Source organism: Mobula hypostoma, chromosome 11, assembly GCF_963921235.1.
Source record: "Mobula hypostoma chromosome 11, sMobHyp1.1, whole genome shotgun sequence".
Classification (NCBI taxonomy): Eukaryota; Metazoa; Chordata; class Chondrichthyes; order Myliobatiformes; family Myliobatidae; genus Mobula; species Mobula hypostoma.
In genome coordinates, this window is record NC_086107.1 from 88160910 (window position 1) to 88183314 (window position 22405).

Below are 22405 nucleotides of genomic sequence, written 5' to 3' on the forward strand. Positions count from 1 at the left end.
CACCCTGAAAGCACCCGACCACAGCCGACTCGAGTCCGTCGGAAAACTTCGAGCCTCCGACCAGCTCTCCGACACCAAGCACCGATCACTATTTCTGCTGAGCGCTTCGACCCCGGCCCCAGCCACAGGCGACAGGCAAAGCTGAGGATTTGGGGCCTTCCCCACGGGAGATCCTCGATCGCACAGTAGCAGCAGCAGCGAAGCAGGCATTTCAGAAGTTTCTTCAGATGTTCCTCCGTGTTTCTCACATCTGTCTCCATCAAATCAGGATTGTGCACGGTACCTACTTACAAATACCGATACCATTTCGGAGCGGCGACGTGCACTGCATCACACCACCATCTTCTCCTCCCCTGAAGTGTATATGGATTTTAGCAAGACATTTGATAAGGTACCCCATGCAAGGCTTATTGAAAAAGTAAGGAGGCATGAGATCCAAGGGGCCATTGCTTTGTGGATTCAGAACTGGCTTGCCCACAGAAGGCAAAGAGTGGATGTAGATGCGTCATATTCTGCATGGAAGTCGGTGACCAGTGGTGTGCCTCAGCGATCTGTTCTGGGACCCCTACTCTTTGTGATTTTTATAAATGACCTGGATGAGGAAGTGGAGGGATGGGTTAGTGCATTCCTGATGACACAAAGGTTGGGGGTGTTGTGGATAGTGTGGAGGGCTGTCAGAGGTTACAACGGGACATTGATAGGATGCAAAACTGGACTGAGAAGTGGCAGATGGAGTTCAACCCAGATAAGTGTGAGGTGGTTTATTTTGGTAGATCAAATATGATGGCAGAGTATAGCATTAATGGTAAGACTCTTGGCAGTGTAGAGTAGTCGTTGCCAACCAGTTGATCACGATCGGCCAGTCGATCTTTAAGACTTTCCCAGTAGATCCCGAGAAAGAAAGAAAAATAAATACACAAATACTGTTGAATGTGAGCATTATAAAAATAAGTAATACTATTAGGATAATGGTAATATAGCAATACTCCCGCTACGGAAAGCTGTTTGTATAGAGAGGCTGTTTCCGGGGTTGCAGGATTTTACTTTCATTCTTTCTGCCCGGTGCGCATGTGTGTATAGCCCCTCCATTCGGTGGTTGAGTCATGGCAAAGTGTTGCAACGATTTGTTGACTTGCTGCCTGAGATAAAGATTTTTCTGTTGACAAGAAACGAGGACCACGAGGAGCTGTCAGATGATGCATGGCTACTGGATTTAGGGTTTCTGATGGACCTAATGGCTAAATTAAACGCACTTAACAACGAGCTCATGGGAAAAGACCGACACTTGCCCCACATGATAAGCGCAGTAAATGCGTTTAAGGCCAAGTTTGGTGTTTGGATTTCAAATTTAAAGAACAGGAGGCCGAAACACTTTCCCAACTTGGAGAAAATGTTAGAGGCCATCAAGGAAAAAAATGTTTTTCTCCCTGAGCAGTAATGTGCTTACCTAGACAAACTGGCAAAAGAGTTCGATCGGCGTTTTGGAGAGATAAATATCATAAAAGATATTGCTGCATTTATTTCATACCCATTTCTGCCGATCGATATAGAACAGATAGCAGCCAAATTCCAGCAAGTATTTGGTGTGCCACGTGATATTGAAATGAAAATAATTGATTTGCAAAATGACATCGAGCTTAAAGCAAGATCAAGGGACGGTGATTTTTGGGGGTTATCAGCAGGGAGAAGTTTCCTCATCTCACCACATGTGCACTAAAAGTCAGTGCCTACTTTGGGTCAACTTATCTGTGTGAAATTGTATTTTCACAGATGAAAATTATTAAATCTAAGTACAGGAGCTGTCTTATTGACAGACACCTCACAGACTGTCTCAGACTGGCTGTCTGTAGTTATGAGCCAAATTTCAGGGAACTAGCAGAAAGTATTCAGCCCCAGTCATCACATTGAGTGCAACAATCAATATTTCTTAATTTATTTTTCATGTCGAAATAAAATTAAATAATGAAACATAGAATTAAAGGTATGAAGTACTGTAATATTCTTAAAGAAAGTCAGATATTGCTCATTTGATATGCTAGTTACAGTGTTTTCTTGGTTAAATTAATTTGAAAGTTTGACAAAAGCATTTTATGTAATTCAAATACAATTAGCCCAAATGACAGGCAATAGACAATAGGTGCAGGAGTAAGCCATTCGGTCCTTCGAGCCAGCACCGCCATTCACTGTGATCATGGATGATCATCCATAATCAGTACCCCGTTCCTGCCTTCTCCTCATATCCCTTGACTCCGCTATCATTAAGGGCTCTATCTCTTTCTTGAAAGCATCCAGAAAATTGGCCTCCACAGCCTTCTGAGGCAGAGCATTCCACAGATCCACAAGGCCTCATGTTGGAAGTACAATCTGAGCCGTTTTTTCTCTAAACAATTTAGTAGGTAGATCTTGCCTTTCACTAAGGCCGAGGTAGGGGATCTTGGGCTTAAAAAGGTTGGTGAACACTAGTGGAGAGGATCAGAGGGATCTTGGGGTCTGAGCCCATAGGACACTCGAAGCTGCTATGGAGGTTGAGTCTTTGGCCAATAGGTAATGTTGCAGCTATATAGGACCCTAGTCAGATCTCACTTGGAGTGCTATGCTCAATTCTGGTCGCCTCACTATAAGAAGGACGTGGAAACCACAGAAAGGGTGGAGATGAGATTTACAAGGATGTTGCCTGGATTGGAGAGCATGTCTTATGAGAACAGGTTGAGTGAACTCGGCCTTTTTTCCTTGAAGCGACGGAGGATGAGAGGTGACCTGATAGAGGTGTACAAGACAATGAGGGACATTGATTGTGTGGATAGTCAGAGGCTTTTTCCCAGAGCTGAAATGGCTAGCACGAGAGGGCATAATTCTAAGCTGCTTGGTCGTAGGTACAGAGGAGATGTCAGGGGTACGTTTTTTATGCAGAGAGTGCTGAGTGCATGCAATGGGCTGCCGGTGGCGGTGGTGGTGGAGGCGGAAACAATAGGGTCTTTTAAGAGACTCTGGATGGATACATGGAGCTTAGAAAAATAGAGGGCTATGGGTAAATCTGAGGTAGTTCTAAGGTAGGGACATGTTCGGCACAGCTTTGTGGGCTGAAGGGCCTGTATTGTGCTGTAGGTTTTCTATGTTTCTCGGACCACATTTGAATTATCGAGGAGTAGGTATTGGAGTACTTGGGGTGTTTTAGAATGGATAAACCCTAGAGCCTGACCAAGTGAAAAGCATCAAATGAAATTGTGGAGGCCCTTGCAGTGATGTTTGCTTCAGCTGTCGCCACAAGAAGACTGGAGGCTGGCTAATGTTGTACTGTTACTGAATAATGGCAGCAAAGACAAGAGTTATAGACAGGTGAGTGTGACATCAGTAGTAGGTAAGGTACTTGAGGGGATTCTGAGTGACGTTGCTTTTAGATAGTCAGTGCAGCTTTGTGCATAGGAAATCGGGTCTGACAAATGTTGTAGAGATTTTCAAGTTAAGCAAGATGATGATAGGGCAGTGAACATTCCTCAGCACAGCCTTTGACAAGGATCCACATGTCAGGCTAGTCTGGAAGGTTCGATTGCATTCAATCCAGGGAGAGATAGCTAATTAAATTTGTAATTAGCTTGATGGTCAAAGGTTTTTTCTCCTACTAGAGGCCCGTTGGTAGTGGTGTTCCTCACGGATTGGTGCTGGGACATTTGCAGTTCATTATATTATTTATGACCATCCAAGGTACAATCAGTAAGTTTGTGGATGACAGCAAAATAGGTAATATCATAGAGAGTGAGAAAGGTTATCAAAAATTACAGTGGCATTTTACGAGACTGTGTTGCTGGCTCGATGGTCAACCCAGCATGGATGGAAAGCGTGCAAGGAGCTGGCCAGATTCAAACCGGGGACCACTCTCCTCAAAGTTTGGTGTAGATCTCCCTACAGTTCCAGCCGGCTATTAGTCATTAGTCAGGTCATTTTATATAGAATTTAAGAGGTAATGTTGCCATTGTACAAGATATTAGTGAGACATTACCTAGAATATTATGTTCAGTTTTGGTCATTCTGTTACAGAAAAGAGACATCATTAAATCAGAAGGAGTACAATTTTGATACCTTGTTTCAGAACGAGATGGTTAAATTGGAAAGAATGCAGAAAGAGTGAGGTTGTTGCTAGTTATAACGAGGGCTGGGCCAGGCTAGGTCTTTATTCCTTGGAATGTAGGAGAATGAGGAGTGACTCTGTAGAAATGTTTTCATTTATGAGAGGCATAGATAATGTGGATGGTAATAATCTTTTCCCCGGGTTGGGGAGTCTAACCACAGGGGACATAGGTGTCGGGTGTGGGGGGAAAGATCTAAAAGGACCAGAGAAGTATGTTTTTCCACACAGAGGGTGGAGAGTATATGAAACAAGCTGTTAGAGGAAGTGGTTAAGGAAGTTACAACAGCATCTTTTCAGAAGCACTAACGTGGAGGGAAATGGGCTGAATGAAGGAAAATAGGACCAGCCGGTTGGAGAATGTGGTTGGCATGGACTAGTTGGGCTGAAGGGCCTGAATCCATGCTGTATTGCTGTGTCTCTATTGCTAAGTCCTTCTTATGTCTCCTTCTATCTCTCATAAATCCTTTATTGGCCAACGTATACTTCTCAAAAGCCCTGTCTAATATTTATTTCTTTTAAACTTTAAATATACTTGCTTCTTCCTGTTGATGAAATGTTCCACCTTCCTTGTTCCTTCAGCTACACCCGCTCAGTGGGACAGACCTACCTTGACGCATGTATTCCCTAAACAACGTCTAGAATTCTGCTGTGCATTCTTCTGAGAACACCTGCTCCCAATCTAGGCTCCAAAGTTCCTGCCACTTGACCTGCTCTTCCCCAATTAAGTACATGGGTCTTTGCCTGAAACATCGACTGTTTATGCATTTGCATAGATGCTGCCTGACCTGCTGAGTTCCTCCAGTATTATATGTGTGCTGCCGTAGATTTCCAGCATCTGCAGAGCCTCTTGTGTTTACATAAGTTAAATGAGTTTTACCAGAGAGAAAAGTGTATATTGCCATGTGCCTCAAGAATGTTATGTGGTAACTTGTTGTAAGCAACTTTCTTTTATGCATTCCACAGTCTGATTACTGTGCAAGGGTTTATTTGATAGTGGCACTGAAGCCTGTGAAGGCACCGTACATCCACCTGTATAACAAAATGTGAACTGAATCTAAAGTAGTATTTCCAGGGGAAAGATAGCATACATTTCCAATGTCCTCAAAATCACTAACAGGTACTGTACTTTGTTGAAAACAGTTTTATTTAATGAATTTCATGCGGTAGCTCTTAGAAATCAGTTCTTTGATTATGTAACTTCATTCTTAAAAGATATATGAAGTTGTATGAGAACTAGAAGATTGCAAATGTCACTGTACTCTTTAAGAAAGGAGGAAGGCAAAAGAGAGGAAATTATAGGCCAGTTAACCTCACTTCAGTGGTTAGGAAAGTGTTGGAGTCTATTATTAAGGATGAGGTTTCAGGGTACTTGGAGACTAATCATAAAATAAGTCAAAATCATTATGGTTTCTGTTAGGGAAAATCTTGACTGCAAATCTATTAGAGTTCTTCGATGAAGTAACATGCAGAGTGGATAAAGGAGAGGCAGTGGAAGTCATTTACTTGGATTTTCACAAGGCACTTTTTAAAATGCCACACATGAGGCTGCTTAACAAGATGAAATCCTTTGACATTACAGGAAAGATACTGCCATGGATAGAGAAATGCAGGGGGCAGCGAGTAGAAATAAAAGGGGCCTTTTTTGGTTGGCTGCAAGTGAATAATGGTGTTCCTCAGCGATCAGTATTGGGACCACTACTACTCACATTTTTTTGTGAATGATTTGGATAATGGGATTGATGACTCTGTGGCAAAGTTTGTAGACGATACAAAAATATGTGGAAAGGTAGCAAGTGCTGAGGAACCAATGCGATTGTAGCAGGACTTGGACAAAATGGAAAAATTGGCAAAATAGGGGCAGATGTAATACAGTGTTGGGAAATGTATGATAATGCGTTTTGGTAAATGGAACAATAGTGTGGACTATTATCTAAATGGGGAGAAGGTTCGAACATCAGAGGTGCAGACAGACCTTGGAGTCCTCATGCAAGACTCCCAGAAGGTTAATTTACAGGTTGAGTTTGTGGTAAAGAAGGCAAATGCAATGTTGGCATTTATTTCAAAGGGAATAGAATATAAAAGCAAGGAGATAATACTGAGCCTTTAAGACACTAGTCAGGCTGCAATTGGAGTATTGTCAATTGTTTTGGGCCCCATATCTCAGAAAGGATTTGTTGTCATTGGAGAGAGTCCAAAGGAGGTTCACAAGGATGATTCTGGGAATAAAAGGGGTAACGTTGAAGAGTGTTTGGCAGCTTTGGGTCTGTACTCACTGGAATTTAGAAGAATGCATGGATATCTCATTGAAGCCTACCGAATGTTGAAAAGACCAGATAGGGTGGATGTAGTGAGGATGTTTTCTATGGTGGGTGTATCCAGAACTAGAGGGCATGCCTCAAAATTGAGGGGCAACCTTTTAGAAAATTTTAGCCAAAGATTTGTGAATCTGTGGAATGTTCTGCCAAAGACTGCGGTGAAGGCCAAGTCCGTGGGTGTCTTTGAGGCAGAAGTTAATTATTTCCTGATCGGTCAGGGCATCAAAGGATATGGCAAAGAAGGCAGGTGTGTGGAGTTGTGTGGGATCTGGGATCAGCCATGATGGAATGGCAGAGCAGACTTGATGAGCTGAATGGCCTAATTCTGCTCCTTATGGTATCACCTCTGCACCCTTTCTATGGCTTCCACATCCTTCCTGTAGTGAGGCGACCAGAGCTGAGCACAGTACTCCAAGTGGGGTCTGACCAGGGTCCTATATAGCTGCAACATTACCTCTCGGCTCCTGAATTCAATTCCATGATTAATGAAGGCCAATACACCATATACCTTATTAACCACAGTGTCAACCTGCACAGCTGCTTTGAGCGTTCTATGGACACGGTCCCCAAGATCTCGCTGATCCTCCACACTGCCAGGAGTCTTACCATTAGTACTATATTCTGCCATCATATTTGACCTACCAAAATCAATCTCTGTTGTCCTGGAATGGAAAGCCACATCCTGGGAACTGATGAGGCAGAGGCAAAGAAACTGAGAAAAGGGAATGGTATTTTTACAGGAGGTATTTTTAAAAGAGGTATAGATCATAGAAAAGTACTGCACAGAAAAAGGCTCTTCAGCTGACAGCATTCTGCTCTATATCCTTTAAACCTATATCCTCTCACCTTCAACCCTGTCTATTTTATATATGCCTCTTATATTCTTATAAACCTCTATCAGATCTCCTCTCAGCCTCCACTGCTCCAGAGAAAGCAACCCAAGATTATCCAGCCCGTCCTGACAGTACATGCCCTTTAAACAAGGAGCATCCTGGTAAACCTCTTCTGCACCCTCTCCAAACTCTCAAAATCTTTACTATAATGGGGCGACCAGAATGTAATACAGTACTTCAGATACAGCCTCACCAGAGTCTTATGAAGTTGCAACACAACCTTTTGACTTTTGAACTCAGTGCCCCGACTAATAAAAGCAAGGATTCAATAAGCCTTTTTAACCACCATATTGATCTGTGTAGCTACGTAGAAAGAGTTATGAACTTGGCTCCCAAGATCACTCTACTAAGGATCTTGCCCTTAACAGTAAACTGTCTCCTTGCATTTGCCCTACCAAGGTCCAACACCTCACATTTATCTAGGTGAAACTGCGTCTGCCACTTCCCTGACCATATCTGCAACTGATCTATGCTGTACTGTATTCTTTGCCAGTCTGCTGCACTATCCACAACTCCACCAGTCTTGGTATCATCTGCAAATTTACTAACCCACCAAACTACATTTTAATCCAGGTTATTTACTGTGTATACATCACAAAACAGCAGAGTTCCCAGCACAGATCCCTGTGGAATACCACTAATTACAGACCTCCAGCTTCAGTAAGTCCCTTCAACCATTACCCTCTGTCTCTAATATGTAAGCCAGTTCTGAACCCAAACAGCCAATTCACTGTGGACCCCTTGCATCTTAATTTTCTTGATGAGCCTCACATGAGGGACTTTGTCAAACGCCTTATTAAAATCCATGAAAACTTCATCCACTGCCCTACCTTCAATCTCTCTTGACACCTTGAAAAAAATCAGTCCGTTTGGAAAACACAACCTGCACCGCACAAAGCCATGCTGGCTCTCTCTAACAAGAGAAAATCTGCAGATACTGGAAATCCAAGCAACACACACACAAAACGCTGGAGGAACTCAGCAGGCCAAGCAGCATCTATGGAAAAAAGTACAGTCAATGTTTCAGGCTGAGCACCTCCAGCAGGACTGGAGAAAAAAGAGATGAGGAGTAAACTTAAAAGGTGGGGGAGGGAAGGGAGAAACACTGGTGATGAGTAAAACCAGGAGGGGGAGAGATGAAGTAAATAGCTGGGAAGTTGATTGGTGAAGAAGGAGGAGTCCGATAGGTGAGGATAGAAGGCCATGGAGTGAAGAAACGGGGGCGGGGGGGAGGGGTAGGAGCACCAGAGGGAGGCAATCAGTGAGCAAGGAGATAAGGTGAGGGAAAGAAAACGGGGTAGGAAATGGTAAAATGGGGGTGGGGTTCATTACTGAAAGTTTGAAAGATCGATGTTCATGCCATGAGGTTGGTGGCCACGTAAACGGAATACAAGGTGTTGTTCCTGCAACACAAGTGTTTCCTCTTGACAGTGGAGGAGGCCAAGGATGGACATATCAGAATGGGAATGGGAAGTGGAATTAACATGGGTAGCTACCGGGAGATCTCACTTCTTCTGGCAGACAGAGTGTAGGTACTCAGTGAAATGGTCTCCACATCTACACCGGGCAACCCATTTTAATTCAACTACCCATTCCCATCCCTATATGTCAATCCATGGCCTCCTCTGTTGTTGCAATGAGGCCACACTCAGGTTGGTGGAACAGCACCTTGTATTCCGTCTGGTTAGCCTCTAACCTGATGGCATGAACATTAATTTCTCAAACTTCCGGTAACGCCCCCACTCCCGTCCTCTCCTTCACCAAAGCCCAACCCTGTTTCCCTCTCTCACCTTATTTCCTTGCCTGCCCATCACTTCCCTCTGGTGGTCCTCCCACTTTTCTTTCTGCCATGACCTCTATCCTCACCTATCAGAATTCCCATTCTCCAGCCTGATAACTCTTTCACCAATCAACTTCCCAGCTTTTTATTTCATCCCTCCTGCTCCCAGTTTCACCTATCACCTTGCGTTTCTCTCTCCTCTCCCCCACCTTTTAAATCTATTCCTCATCTTTTTATCTTCAATCCTGCTGAAGGGTCTCGGCCTGAAATGTCAACTGTACTTTTTTTCCATAGATGCTGCCTGGCCTGCTGAGTTCCTTCAGCATTTTGTGTGTGTGTGTTGCCTGGCTCTCTCTAATTATGCCATGTGTTTCCAAATGCTTATGTATCTTACGCTAAAGAATTTTCTCCAGCAATTTCCCTACAACTGACATGAGACTCACCAGTCTACAGTTCCCAGGATTTTCCTTTGGTCCCTTCTTAAACAGAGGTACAGCATTAACCACTCGTCAGTCCTCTGGGATCTCACCTGTGGCTAGAGATGACATGAAGATACTGGTCAAGGGCCCAGCAATCTCGCCTCTTGCCTCCTTCAATAACCTGTGGTAAATCCCATCAGATCCTGAGGACTTACCACCTTAATGTTCATCAGGAGACGCAACACTTCCTCCTCCTTGACCTCTAAATGCCCCAACATATTTATATACTCCGCTCTAATCTTCTAGTCGTCTGTGTGTTTTTCCTTGATAAATACTGAAGCAAAGTACTCACTGAGTACCCCACTCACATTCTCTGCATCCAAGCATGATATTGGTTCCCCCCCAGTTCAGGTGCAACCCACTCCTCTTGTACAGGTCACTCCTTCCCTAGAAAATGTTCCAGTGATCCAAGAACTTGAAACCCGGTCCCCTGCACCCCCTCCTCAGGCATTCATTGATCCGTCCTATTATCCATTCATACCTGCTCTAGGCATGACACCACTGGTAATCTGCAGATTAGTATCTTGGAGATCCTTGTCTTCAGCCTCTTTCCTAACTATATGTACTTACTGAGGAGGATCTCTTTCCATTTTCTGCCTGTGGCAATGATATGAATATGCTCCACAAGGTCTGGCTGTTCAACCTCCCCCCATGAGAATATCCTGCTGCCACTCCGATACATCCTGGACCCTAGCCGCCTAGGGTACACACAATCCTGGTGTTCACAGAATCTTCTTTCTAACCCCTAACTAATGAATCCCCGATCACTCCCACACTGCCTGACTTTAATGTCAGCTGTTTACCCCTTTCCATAGATGCTGCTAGGCCTGCTGAGTTCCTCCATCATTTTAGGTGTGTTGTTTTGGTTACCATCATCGGCAGATTTTTTTCTTGCCTGTAAAGCTAAAGCCTTCCCACTCTATCTCTGGCACACTCCAATATTAGCCACTCTGCTTGACCCGATCTTCATTTATCTGCAACTGAGTTTCAGCCTCTGATGCCAACACTTACCATGCCTGTGAATCTGAAAAAGATTGGCCTTACCCAAATCTGCTCCTTCTATACTCTTTCTCCCAACTACCATACAGCTCTGACAGTAACACTCACTGCGCCTGAGCCACTGAAAAAGTAGAGTCAAGAATCAGTAGGTTTATAAAAGATGTTGGTTGTCAGTTTCTCTCCAGAGATGGAGAAAGAGAGAGCAAGAAAGTGAAGGGAGGTGTCAGAGATGGACCAAGTTAAATTAAGTGCAGGGTGGAAGTTAGAAGCAATATTGATAAAATTGCTGAGCTCAGCGTGGGTACACGAAGCAGAACCAACACAGTCATCAGTGTTATGGAGGAAGAGTTGGAGAGTAAAACTGGGCAAGTTTTCGAACATAAACTGTTCTATACAGCCGACAAAGAGGCACGCATAGCTTGAGCCCATGCAAGTGCCCATAGCTACCCCTTGGGTTTAGAGAAAGTGGGCATTCAAGGTTCAATGTAAATGTATTATCAGTGTACATAGACATCACTACATACAACCCTGAGATTATTTTCCTGCAGGCATACTTAGCAAATCTATAGAACAGTAACCGTAAACATCAGGAACTGCAAACTGGAAGAGCCAAACAGAGAAAAAAAAATTCAGGATGAGGACCAGTTGTGTCAGACAGAGGAGGATAGTGGTGGAGGAGAACTGGTTGGTTCTTTTGTCAAGAAAGAAGCAGGGGGCTTTGAGGCCTTCTTGATGAGGAGTAGACGATTATTGACAGAGTCTCCAGCTTGAACATGCCTGGAACTGGCAGCCACTCCGGCCGAACTTGGATCCTGCTGACTGGAGTATGAGAATTTCTGGAGAGTGGTGGGGATCTCCTGAAGCATGTTGTCAGGTCTGCCTACAGTTGCTCCCTGGTAGGGCCAGTGTGGTTTACAGACATTCGTACTCTGTTGAGTTCATGATGGCTCAATCATGCTGTAACGAGAGACCTACGGATGGTGGTTAATCCAAGTGCAGAGCAAGGTCCAGAATTAATTCAGACTCAAAATAAACAAGATGATACAAACAAAATCTAAAGGCAAAATTACAAACAGTGGGACTAGAAATGGAACTCCTACGATTGAGCACTGAGTGCTCAGCACAAGGCCTATAAGTACTGTCTCGTACCCAGTGACGGGAATAAAGAACCAGCAGAGATGAAAAACACTTTGGAGTCCAGTATTGCTATAAACTAATAATATTTATCAGTAACTACACAATACAGTCATATAAATGTAGATAACTCAAACAGGTTAGCAATGATTATATATATAAGTAAGTATATCAGTAGGTGTGGAAATATATGTGTGAAAAAAACAAGCTTCTTTAAGTCTAGAGGTAAAAAGATACAGTCTTACGATGATGAGTAAAGTTCAGTTCAGTTCAGTTCAATTCATGGATTTAGTTGAGTAGTGATGGAGAGAGAGAGAGAGAGAGAGAGAGAGAGAGAGAGAGATTTGAGATTTGAGTCTTCAGGTGAGCTGACGCAGTAGATCTTCTCATTGTCGTTCGAAATCCTTTACAAGTCACCGACTGTGACTTTAACAAAGGGGACTGGTTTTCTGTGGTGGAGCTATCCCCCAGGAGAGGGTGCACACATGGACAACTCCCCACCAGTCAACCCCTTTTCTTCCTTCCACTGCAAGAGTGATTGGATCGATCCGCCTGATTGATCTTCCAAAACACACTTTTACTGCGGGCACAACAATGCTCATTCAGTGTCCAAACACGTGTCTGAGGTCTGTATCATCTGACCTCCTATTTTATTTTCCTGTACTGAGAATCAACTGTCATTCAAATAATCCCTCCTTCGTCTGTGAAGAAATGCACAAGCAGGCGAACTATCCTTGAAGTAATATCAACAGCCTGTCACCATAGCAACTTTTGAGCTGCTTGGTGCTGTCTCCAACTCCAAACTCAGTAGAAATCCAAAGTTACTTCCAGTTTTTAAAGTGACAGTTGAACCGTTAATCTTCCTCTCTCTCTTTCTCTCTCGTCACACAAGCTATCGATGTTAAATAACTCTCTCTCTCTCTCTTTTCAAAAGCACAGTTAATAGGGGTACTTCAGGGTCCCCTCACAGTACAGACATTCCATGGAGGAATGTGCCGGCAATATTTGGCAGTCTGAGTCGATAAGGGACAGTGGCAGATAACCATACTCCGGGGAATTGGAGCGCTGGATCTTTGATGCCTGCCATTGTTCAGTCAGGACTATGACAGTATCACAACAGATCCCTTTCTGTGGCATTTTATATTGTACAACAATGGACTCCCAGTTGTGAGATACAGGTTGAGACCCAATCCAGGGGTTTGAAAGTTTCTATATAGAAAATAAACAGATCACTGGGAATGTTTTAGAGGCTTGGATCTAATGCAGGGATTTGGGGAGATTATATGTTGAATAACAGATTTCTAGGAGTGAGTTATATGCCATAATCTATTCTAGGTGTTCAGAGGGAGTATTTATAAAATAACCGATCCTGGTAGTGATGTAGAGGCTGCGTTACAATCCATGGTATTGGGATTGGTATGTACTGTAGGTATCAGATCCCAGTGAGTAAATTAAAGTTTGGGATCTACTCCAGGCGCTCAGGGTTGAAATGCAGCTGTTTTGCTGATGTACTCCATGTTTTGTCGATACTGTTTACTTTAATTCAATCAGTGCATGATTCCCTTACTCAGATTTTGTAGATATTTCGGGACAGGACTGTCTGATGTCGGTAACCAGGGGCCCTGATGCCAACAGGCAGAAGATGGAGAAACCCTTGCAGCTGGTTTATAACAAGGATGGGAAGCTGCAACTTAACCCAGAGGCTCTGAAGGTCCTCCAGTCCATTGAGGTTCCAATGGTTGTTGTGGCTGTGGTTGGTGCTACTCGTACAGGGAAGTCCTACCTCATGAACTGTCTCGCGGGAGACAAGAAGGATAAGGGCAGTGGCTGTAAACTGCCACCTCTAACCTTTCATCTCTATTCACTATCTGTCTTGCAGAAATTATCCTGAGACCTGGGACACACAGAGCACACTTGCATTGTCAAGCTGTCAGAAGTGGAAGATGTACTGGAGACATCCGTTTGTGTCACGTTGGTGTTTCCATCACTGTTTTGGACAGTAAATCAAGAGAGATCTAGGGAATTTAAACTGCATGTTTGCTTCATATCTTGGATGCAGAGAGCACACTGGTCTCATTAATAGCGACCAGAGTTGGTTGTCGCAAAACCAACTCTAAGCTAACCGTTAATCATTCTTTTTTCATTGATTCTAGAACAATCCCATTTTATTCTTCACATGCTCCCAACAATTCTGCCCAAATCCTCACTAACTAGCGATAGGGTACTCAGAAACTGCATGTCTTTGGGCTTTGGAATATCATAGATCCTCTTATGTTCTTGCAAAGTTTACCTCTCTGTCTCTCTATCTCTCTCACTCTGCAGGATTCTCAGTGGATTCAACTGTCCAGGCTCACACCAAAGGGATCTGGATGTGGTGTTGATACCTCCCGCAGAGACCCAATGAGGTCCTCCTGTTGTTGAACATCGAGGGTCTGAAAGATCCCAAGAAGGTCAGTCCCTCCCTCACAACTATACCCCTCCTCAGAACAGTGGGTTCATTACCAATTGGGAAACCCACAATCAGAGGAATGATCCACAGACCAGAGTTCAAATCCTACCACAGGTAGTTTGGATGGCTAAACGCTGTTTACAATCGAGATCTAAAGTAAAACTTAACTAATTTGTTAGTTAACTAACATTGTCATCACAGGTTCATGCTGAGCTTCAGGGAGGAATTCTGCCATATTTTCCATTGGAACTATATGTGATACAAGACTATTACACACGCCAAGCTTCCTATCCCACCCACACCAATTCCCATCCCCATTCCCCCAAATGAAAAGGATGTTAAGGTACCATGACAGTGTGCTCTCCCCCAGCACTGTATTGGTGAGCACTGGCTGAGACTCGGGTCTGTAAGGCTTCCCTTGGCCATACACCTGTCACCGGTGGCATTGACAGGAAGAATGCTGTGGAGGGAAACCTCACCCAGCAACCTCTGTAAACACTAAGCAAGAAATGTCCAGAAATAGCATGCTTATTTATTCGACTGATCTCTGAGCAAGAGCTCTCACTAACTGGTTGTCTGTTCTATCTGCAGGGAAATAGCCACATTGATAATTCCATCTATACACTTGCTATACTTCTGAGCAGCATCCTATTTACAATGATCAAAACAAATAGACCAGCAATCTCTGCAAGACCAACAGTATCCTTTCAGCATGATATCTGTACAGTGTCTTTCAGTTCCTCTCTCTCAGGAATATCTGCACAGTGACCAGTGTCTGTCAGTTCCTCTCTCGGGAATGTCTGCACAGTGACTGATGTCTCTCAGTCCCACTCTCTTAGGGAGATATTGTAGTCTAATCAGTTTATCTCAGCCCCTGTCTGTCTCAGTGAGATATCTGTGTATGGACTGATGTTTCTCTGTCCTTTTCTTTTGGCATATATCTGTACACTGTTGCCCCTCAATCAGTCATTGAGCTATACGGCAGGGAAAACATCCCTTCGGCCATGCTTGTCCATACCGACTAAAATGTATTCTCAAGCTGCTCCCGTTTTTCAGCAGGTTCCCATAAACCTCTGAATTCTCGTCATCTTCATATCTGTCCACATACTTCATAAATGTGTCTCACGTACATGCCTCACCCATTTCCTCTGCTGGTGGTTCAACATAATCACCACCCTTTGTCAATAAAAAAAAATGACATCGCAGGTTCTTATTAATCTTTTCACTCTAACCATAATATTATATCCTGTAGTTTTCATTTCCCCAACCTTGTAAACAAAGACCACTGACCCTATCAATGCCCTTCATGATTTTGTTATTACACCTGTGAGATCATCCCTCAATCTTCTATGCTCCAAAGAATAAAGGCCACAGTATCTAATCTCCCTGTTCCCTGACTCCAGGCAACATACTTCAAATGTTTCTTTACTCTCTTTCTGGTTTAATCACATCCTTGCTATGACTGCATGATCCGAACTGTACACAGTGCTCCAAGTCTGACCACACCACTGTACTGTACAATTGTAGTGTAACCACCCACTTCAAACTTAGCACACCAACTGATGAACACCAGCATGCTAAAAACTTCCTTCGCACCCCTATCCTCTCTACATGCAACTGCCCTTTATGGGACTCCTGCACCTCTACTCTAAGCTCCTTGTGTTGTGCAAAGACATATGGAGCCCTTGCGTTCAGTGTAAAAGTCCTGCATTGATTAGTCCTGAAATGTAACTCTACATACTTATCTGAATTCCAGTTGCCATTCCTGAGCGCAGCTGCCCAGCTGACTGAGATCCCACTGGACTTGCTGGTACTCCTCTTCACTGTCCTCTGTGACAGTGAAATAATGCTTAAGAAATGTGCCCATTTCTGGCAGTTCCACAAATACATTTCCATCTTTCAGGGGCCCTATTCGCTCCCAAGTTACTGTTCTTTTATTAATATATTTGTAAAGTCACTTAGAATTCTCCGTAATTTTCTTAGCTAAAGTCACCTCGTTCTCCCTTTTGCCCACCAAACATCCATCCTGAGTTTACTCTGGCATCCTCTATATGTATTCAATGATTCATTTGATCCCAGCTGCCTGTATCTGGATCAAGATACCTCCTGTTTTCTTTACCAAAGTTACAATATTCCTGACATCCTGGGTTCTCAACTAGCAGCAGCTTTGTCTTTTACTCATCGAGACCCTCTCTCTCAGGGAGAAATCTCCACAATGACGTGTGTCTCTTAGTCACCCTCTTTTTGAGGGGGAGATCTGTACACTGGCCACTGTTTCAGTCCATCTTGCCAAGGGTGAGATCTGTACACCAGCCAGTGTTTCAGTACATCTTGCCAAGAGGGAGATCTGTACCCTGACCGGTGTCTCTCAGTCTGTCTCTCTCAGTGAGATATTTCCATAATGACAGACATCTCTTTGTCACACTCTCTCTTTAGAGGGAGATCTGTTTGTTCTCTCTCTCTTTATCTCTTTCACTCTCTATCTCTCCATTTCTATCTCCACCTAAGCCCTCTCTCTCGCTCTCTCTCATCTGTACACTGACTAATGTCTTCTCACTGTATCTGTCTCGGGTGCAGATCTGAACAGTGACTGGGGGAACTTGATGATGGTGAGGACAATATGAGTGAGGTTGATGTTCTCGAGCATGTTGATATTAGGGGAGAGGAGGTGTTGGAGTTGTTAAAATACATCAGGACGGATAAGTCCCCGGGGCCTGACAGAATATCCCCAGGCTGCTCCACGAGGTGAGGGAAGACATTGCTGAGCCTCTGGCTAGGATCTTTATGTCCTCGTTGTCCATGGGAATGGTACCGGAGGATTAGAGGGAGGCGAATGTTGTCCCCTTGTTCAAAAAATGTAGTAGGAATAGTCCGGGTAATTATTGACCAGTGAGCCTTACGTCTGTGGTGGGAAAGCTATTGGAAAAGATTCTTAGAGATAGGATCTATGGGCATTTAGAGAATCATGGTCTGATCAGGGACAGTCAGCATGGCTTTGTGAAGGGCAGATCGTGTCTAACAAGCCTGATAGAGTTCTTTGAGGAGGTGACCAGGCATATAGATGATGGTAGTGCAGTGGATGTGATCTATATGGATTTTAGTAAGGCATTTGACAAGGTTCCACACGGTAGGCTTATTCAGAAAGTCAGAAGACATGGGATCCAGGGAAGTTTGGCCAGGTGGATTCAGAATTGGCTTGCCCACAGAAGGCAGAGGGTCATGGTGGAGGGAGTACATTCAGATTGGAGGATTGTGACTAGTGGTGTCCCACAAGGATCTGTTCTGGAACCTCTACTTTTTGTGATTTTTATTAACGACCTGGATGTGGGGGTAGAAGGGTGGGTTGGCAAGCTTGCAGACGACACAAAGGTTAGTGGTGTTGTAGATAGTGTAGAGGATTGTCAAAGATTGCAGAGAGACATTGATAGGATGCAGAAGTGGGCTGAGAAGTGGCAGATGGGGTTCAACCCGGAGAAGTGTGAGGTGGTACACTTTGGAAGGACAAACTCCAAGGCAGAGTACAAAGTAAATGGCAGGATACTTGGTAGTGTGGAGGAGCAGAGGGATTTGGGGGTACATGTCCACAGATCCCTGAAAGTTGCCTCACAGGTGGATAGGGTAGTTAAGAAAGCTTATGGGGTGTTAGCTTTCATAAGTTGAGGGATAGAGTTTAAGAGTCACGAAGTAATGATGCAGCTCTATAAAACTCTGGTTAGGCCACACTTGGAGTACTGTGTCCAGTTCTGGTTGCCTCACTATAGGAAGGATGTGGATGCATTGGAAAGGGTACAGAGGAGATTTACCAGGATGCTGCCTGGTTTAGAGAGTATACATTATGATCAGAGATTAAGGGAGCTAGGGTTTTACTCTTTGGAGAGAAGGAGGATGAGAGGAGACATGATAGAGGTGTACAAGATAATAAGAGGAATAGATAGAGTGGATAGTCAGCGCCTCTTCCCCAGGGCACCACTGCTCAATACAAGAGGACATGGCTTGAAATGTCCTCTTGGTACATTTTGGTCGCTTAACCAAATGATGTCCCCAACAGTGACGTTTCTCTGTGCAGTATGCCACTTGCTCCTGACAAACCAATTAGGACCAGCAAGTTGGCTCCAGCACCTCCAGAACTTGGTCACCTCCGACTGCTTTGCTCGGAGTCTTTTGTAGGGGTAGCTGGAAAAGTCAAAGGTTTTGAAATCCCTGCTTTGAGATGCTCGACCGAGTAGAAGAGTGTTGGGTGTGACATACTGAATCGTCTTCCCGGTTCTGTATCCTGGCGTCATTTGGGTGCTCATTGACAAGGTTGACTGCTATGTGAAGAGTTGTCTGGAACTCGCTGTAACTGAGCCCAGACCCTTTCCCAAGACTTTGGAGTGCTCGCTTTACAATGTGTACAGCGGCTTCTGCAGCACCATTCCTGTGTGGAGAATCAGGCGAATGGATATTTCACATCCACTCCGTTCTATTTTTTGCCGTGGTCTCCTGCAGGGCTGCTTCATTCAGGCCGTCCAAGAATCTGTACAGCTCCTCTAAGACGGGTTTTTCTCCAATGAAATTGGTGCCTGGATCTGGCCAGATCTTTCTTGGATGTCCCCTGATTGCTGCAAACCTTTGATAGGCCATCAGGAATCCTTCGGTTGATAGGGTGTTTACCAGGTCTTTTTGGATGGCTCTGCTGGTCATGCAGCAAAAGACCACTCCCCAGACTTTCAGTGTTATTCTTTTCTTGATGTCATCTTTTACTTGGTCAGGTCTGAAAAGGTCCACCATTGTGAACTGGAACGGTGCAGCAGGTTCAGTTCTTTCTGGCGGCAAGTCACCCATTACTTGTTGACATTTCCTTGCTTTTGCCTTCCTGCAGAACTTGCAGCCATCGACAACTTTTTGGGCAATTTTCCTTCCCCTTATGACCCATGCCTTTCTTCTCATCTTGAGCAAGGTTCTGCCACTCCGTCATGACTCTCAATGTGGGCCTCCCGAATTAACAGTGTGGACGCCCACGCATCATAGGGCAAGGTGGGGACAGCAACTTGATCTTCTTTGAAGATTTGCACTCGGCCACCACAAACCAACACCTCGGACTTCTCCAGCTTGTCATTGCACTCTTTCCTCCCACTTTGCCCAGAAAAGCCCAAGGCTTAAGCTCGAAATCTCCAGCCTTCAGGATCTGCTCCACATTTGCTGTGATGGTTTTCAGCTGGTCAAGGTTGTTGTGGGATGTGAGAATGTCATCAATGTAGCTGTCGTGTTGGAGCACCAGCCGCTCCTCTTTGAGGTGGGTGAAAGGAGAGAGGTTAGCAGTTTCGCGCATTGCTTACTGTGCAATGCACCCTGCTGGTTTATCTCCGATATTCACTCTTGTGATTGCGTATTCCCCTGGCTTCTCGTACTCGGAGTCTCGCAAGAGGAATCTATGCAGGTGTACTTCTCAGTCTTCCAACCAAACCGAATTGTACATCTGTGGCGGTCACCTGTGACATAGGTGAGGCCTCTTCTTACAACTTCAAGTTCCCTCTCCTCAGTAAGAGTCATTCCCTTGCCACCTGGCTGGCAGTTTCCGCAGTGGCAACCCCCGCATTTTGGCTCGCATGCTGCGCCAATACTATCCCACTTCTACCACTCGAGGAAGTTCCGGTTGGTGCTTGACGTACCTGACTCCTGGAGCTTGATACCATCCTGCTTGTTTGGTGGATGTTGCTCTGGGACTCTGCTGGTGAGCTCCTCCTACTTTACAGCAGCCACTCTCATTGATCTTGCAAAATGTGTCTTGGACATGTGGGCCAACACAGACAGCTCCTCAAAGAGATCAGGATGTGCTCCTCCAACCGTCTTCCCCAGTGGACCGTCCCACAGCACGAGGTCTCCAACAGCTCTGGTTCTCTGAGGCGCTAGCTGACCTTCTCTGTGGCTTATGAGTAAATTTATTTCTCTGGGTCTCACAAGTTCATCAAGCGGTATGTCTAGGAAGAATTTCTGCACTTGCTTCGGTGTCACATATTTGTGGACATTTGCAATGCTGTCTAGTCCATAACAAACTAATTGGTGTGATTTGAGAGTGCCCTTGGGAGTGTTTACTCTGATTTTTAGAAGGTACCGCTTTGTCTCCATCTGAACCTTCATCCCCCCAACTCCATAGGCGACGAGAGTGATTTCCTCACTTCTGAGGTTCAGTCTGCTTGCAGCCTTGCGGGTTATATAATTGGTGTCTGAAGCCAAGTCAATTAATGTCCCGACTTTTCGCCCAGCATTAGCTGTGACCTCGAGAAGCATCATAATCACTGGCAGCTCTTGCAATCCACTTTCCACCAGAAGACCCGGTTTATCTTTCACAGTGCTGAAGGCTCTGGATGCAGTGTTTGAAAATACATTGTGACCTTGGCCAATTCTGGTGAAAGTTTTCTGAAGAGCTCCTCTGGATTCTCTGTATATTTCTTCCTGCCTTTATCTTTCTCTGGACCAAATCTGCTCTTTTTCTGACCTGCGCTGCTTTTCTTTATTTCAGCATTGGGGCACAGATGCTCAGGGGTATGCTCATCCTTGCAGTCTTGGTTTTTACACAGATAGGCGGGTTTGCAGTATGAACTGTCATCATGAACCTCGAGACACCTCTTGCATGCCCCCAACTTTCTTACTGCAGCCTTTTTCTCTGGTAGCTTTAGAGCTCGCAACTGTTTGCAAAAGTAGAGCTTCCTTTTGTGCTTTCCATCACCACAGACTACACACCCTGCATGGTCGTCACCTGACATGGTAGACTTGGTTCTGGAGTGTCTTGGCACAGCCCTGATTTCTCTTCTACCTGGCTCTTCATCCCTCAGTTGCTCGAGCTGCTCATATATGCTCTCTTGCCCTTTGAGGAATTCAAGAGACTGTCAAACTGATTTTCTGGTGCCACAGCATTTCTCCTGTCAGTGACATAGACCAGCCATTCCTTTTTGAGAGTTTCTGGAGGTTTACTTTCAATTGATTTTGTCACCAGTGGATTTTTGATAGCGCCCGTGTCTCCAAGCTCACTCAAGTCTTGAAGTGTCTTCTCCACAGCTTGAATTAATTCCACTATTTTCCGTGACTGATGACTTCTGACAGATGGCATTTTCTGTAACTCTTCCACTATTTCAATAGCAATGCATGTTTGATTTCAATAGTGGTTTTCTAGAACATGGAAGATGTCATCTGCAGTGTTATAAGTAGTGAGCCGAAGGTCTCTTCTGATTTTGTTGTCAAGCCTGTCCAGTAATTGAACCTATATGAAGTGGGCCTTCTTGGAAACCAACTTGGGGTTGCAAAGCTCGAGCCCCTTTAGGTGACTCTGAGGCCCTTCTGATCCCCTGGTGGGATCGATCATTTCCACCGACCCCATGCACCTCCTTTGCTGTCTTTACCAGTCCTTGCAGGTGGTTAAGCATGAAGTCATACGCCTCCTGGTCGCCATCGGGTTGTACAGCAGCGATGTTTTTACATTCATCCTCTGCTGCTTGTAGTGCTGTGAACAATGCAACATTTCCAAAATTGATCCAAAGAGTCTGCTGGATTAGGCTTCTAACCTCATTAATAGTTTCAACTGACACTCATTTGCTGTCTTTGCCAGGTCGGCTTTTTGCTGTTCAGTTAACACAGCTACTTCCTCTGTGTTCAGCTCCACCTCCAGTTCTGCAAAGAGTCCGGCCTCCACATCTTCATTGGCTTCCATGACTTTCTCAGCTTCTATTGTGAGCTTATTGAAACTGACTCTGAGCTCCTCTTCAGACATGTCTTCATAGGTTCTGGTAATACTGTTGACCAGATGAGAAAATAATCTTTTTGCTGTGGTTCACTCTACCTTGAGTTGCTCAGCTGATTTCCAATAGCTTGATCAGCCATGTTTGATTTCCTCAGCAGGCTGTTCACAGGTGAGAAGGTCAGTACAACTTTTTAATGATGCTTTGATGTTGTTTTATCTTAACTTGATTTTCTTTCTTTTCAGGATTCCAAGTTATCGCTCCTGCTGTTCCAGCTCAAAGCTCCCAGATTTGTTTCCTGGTCCTCCGGTTTCCTGGTCAACCAGTTTTTTCACTGTCAAGTTGGATTTGTTTTTGTTCTTTGAACATGTGCTGCTTCCCCACTTGAAAGATATTGAATGCGTCTACCCGAATGTCTTTTTAACTAGATTTCACTCAATGACAAAACAACTTTTCCTTCTTTTATTTTTTGCAAGTGCGGCAGTTTGATAGTTCCATTAGTTCCATCAACCCTT

At 44.5% G+C, this 22405-nt stretch overlaps 1 pseudogene; it reads left to right on the forward strand.

Annotated features, from left to right (window-relative positions):
- Positions 1-22405, forward strand: part of LOC134353495 (guanylate-binding protein 1-like) — a 53771-nt pseudogene that overhangs the window by 17770 nt on the left and 13596 nt on the right.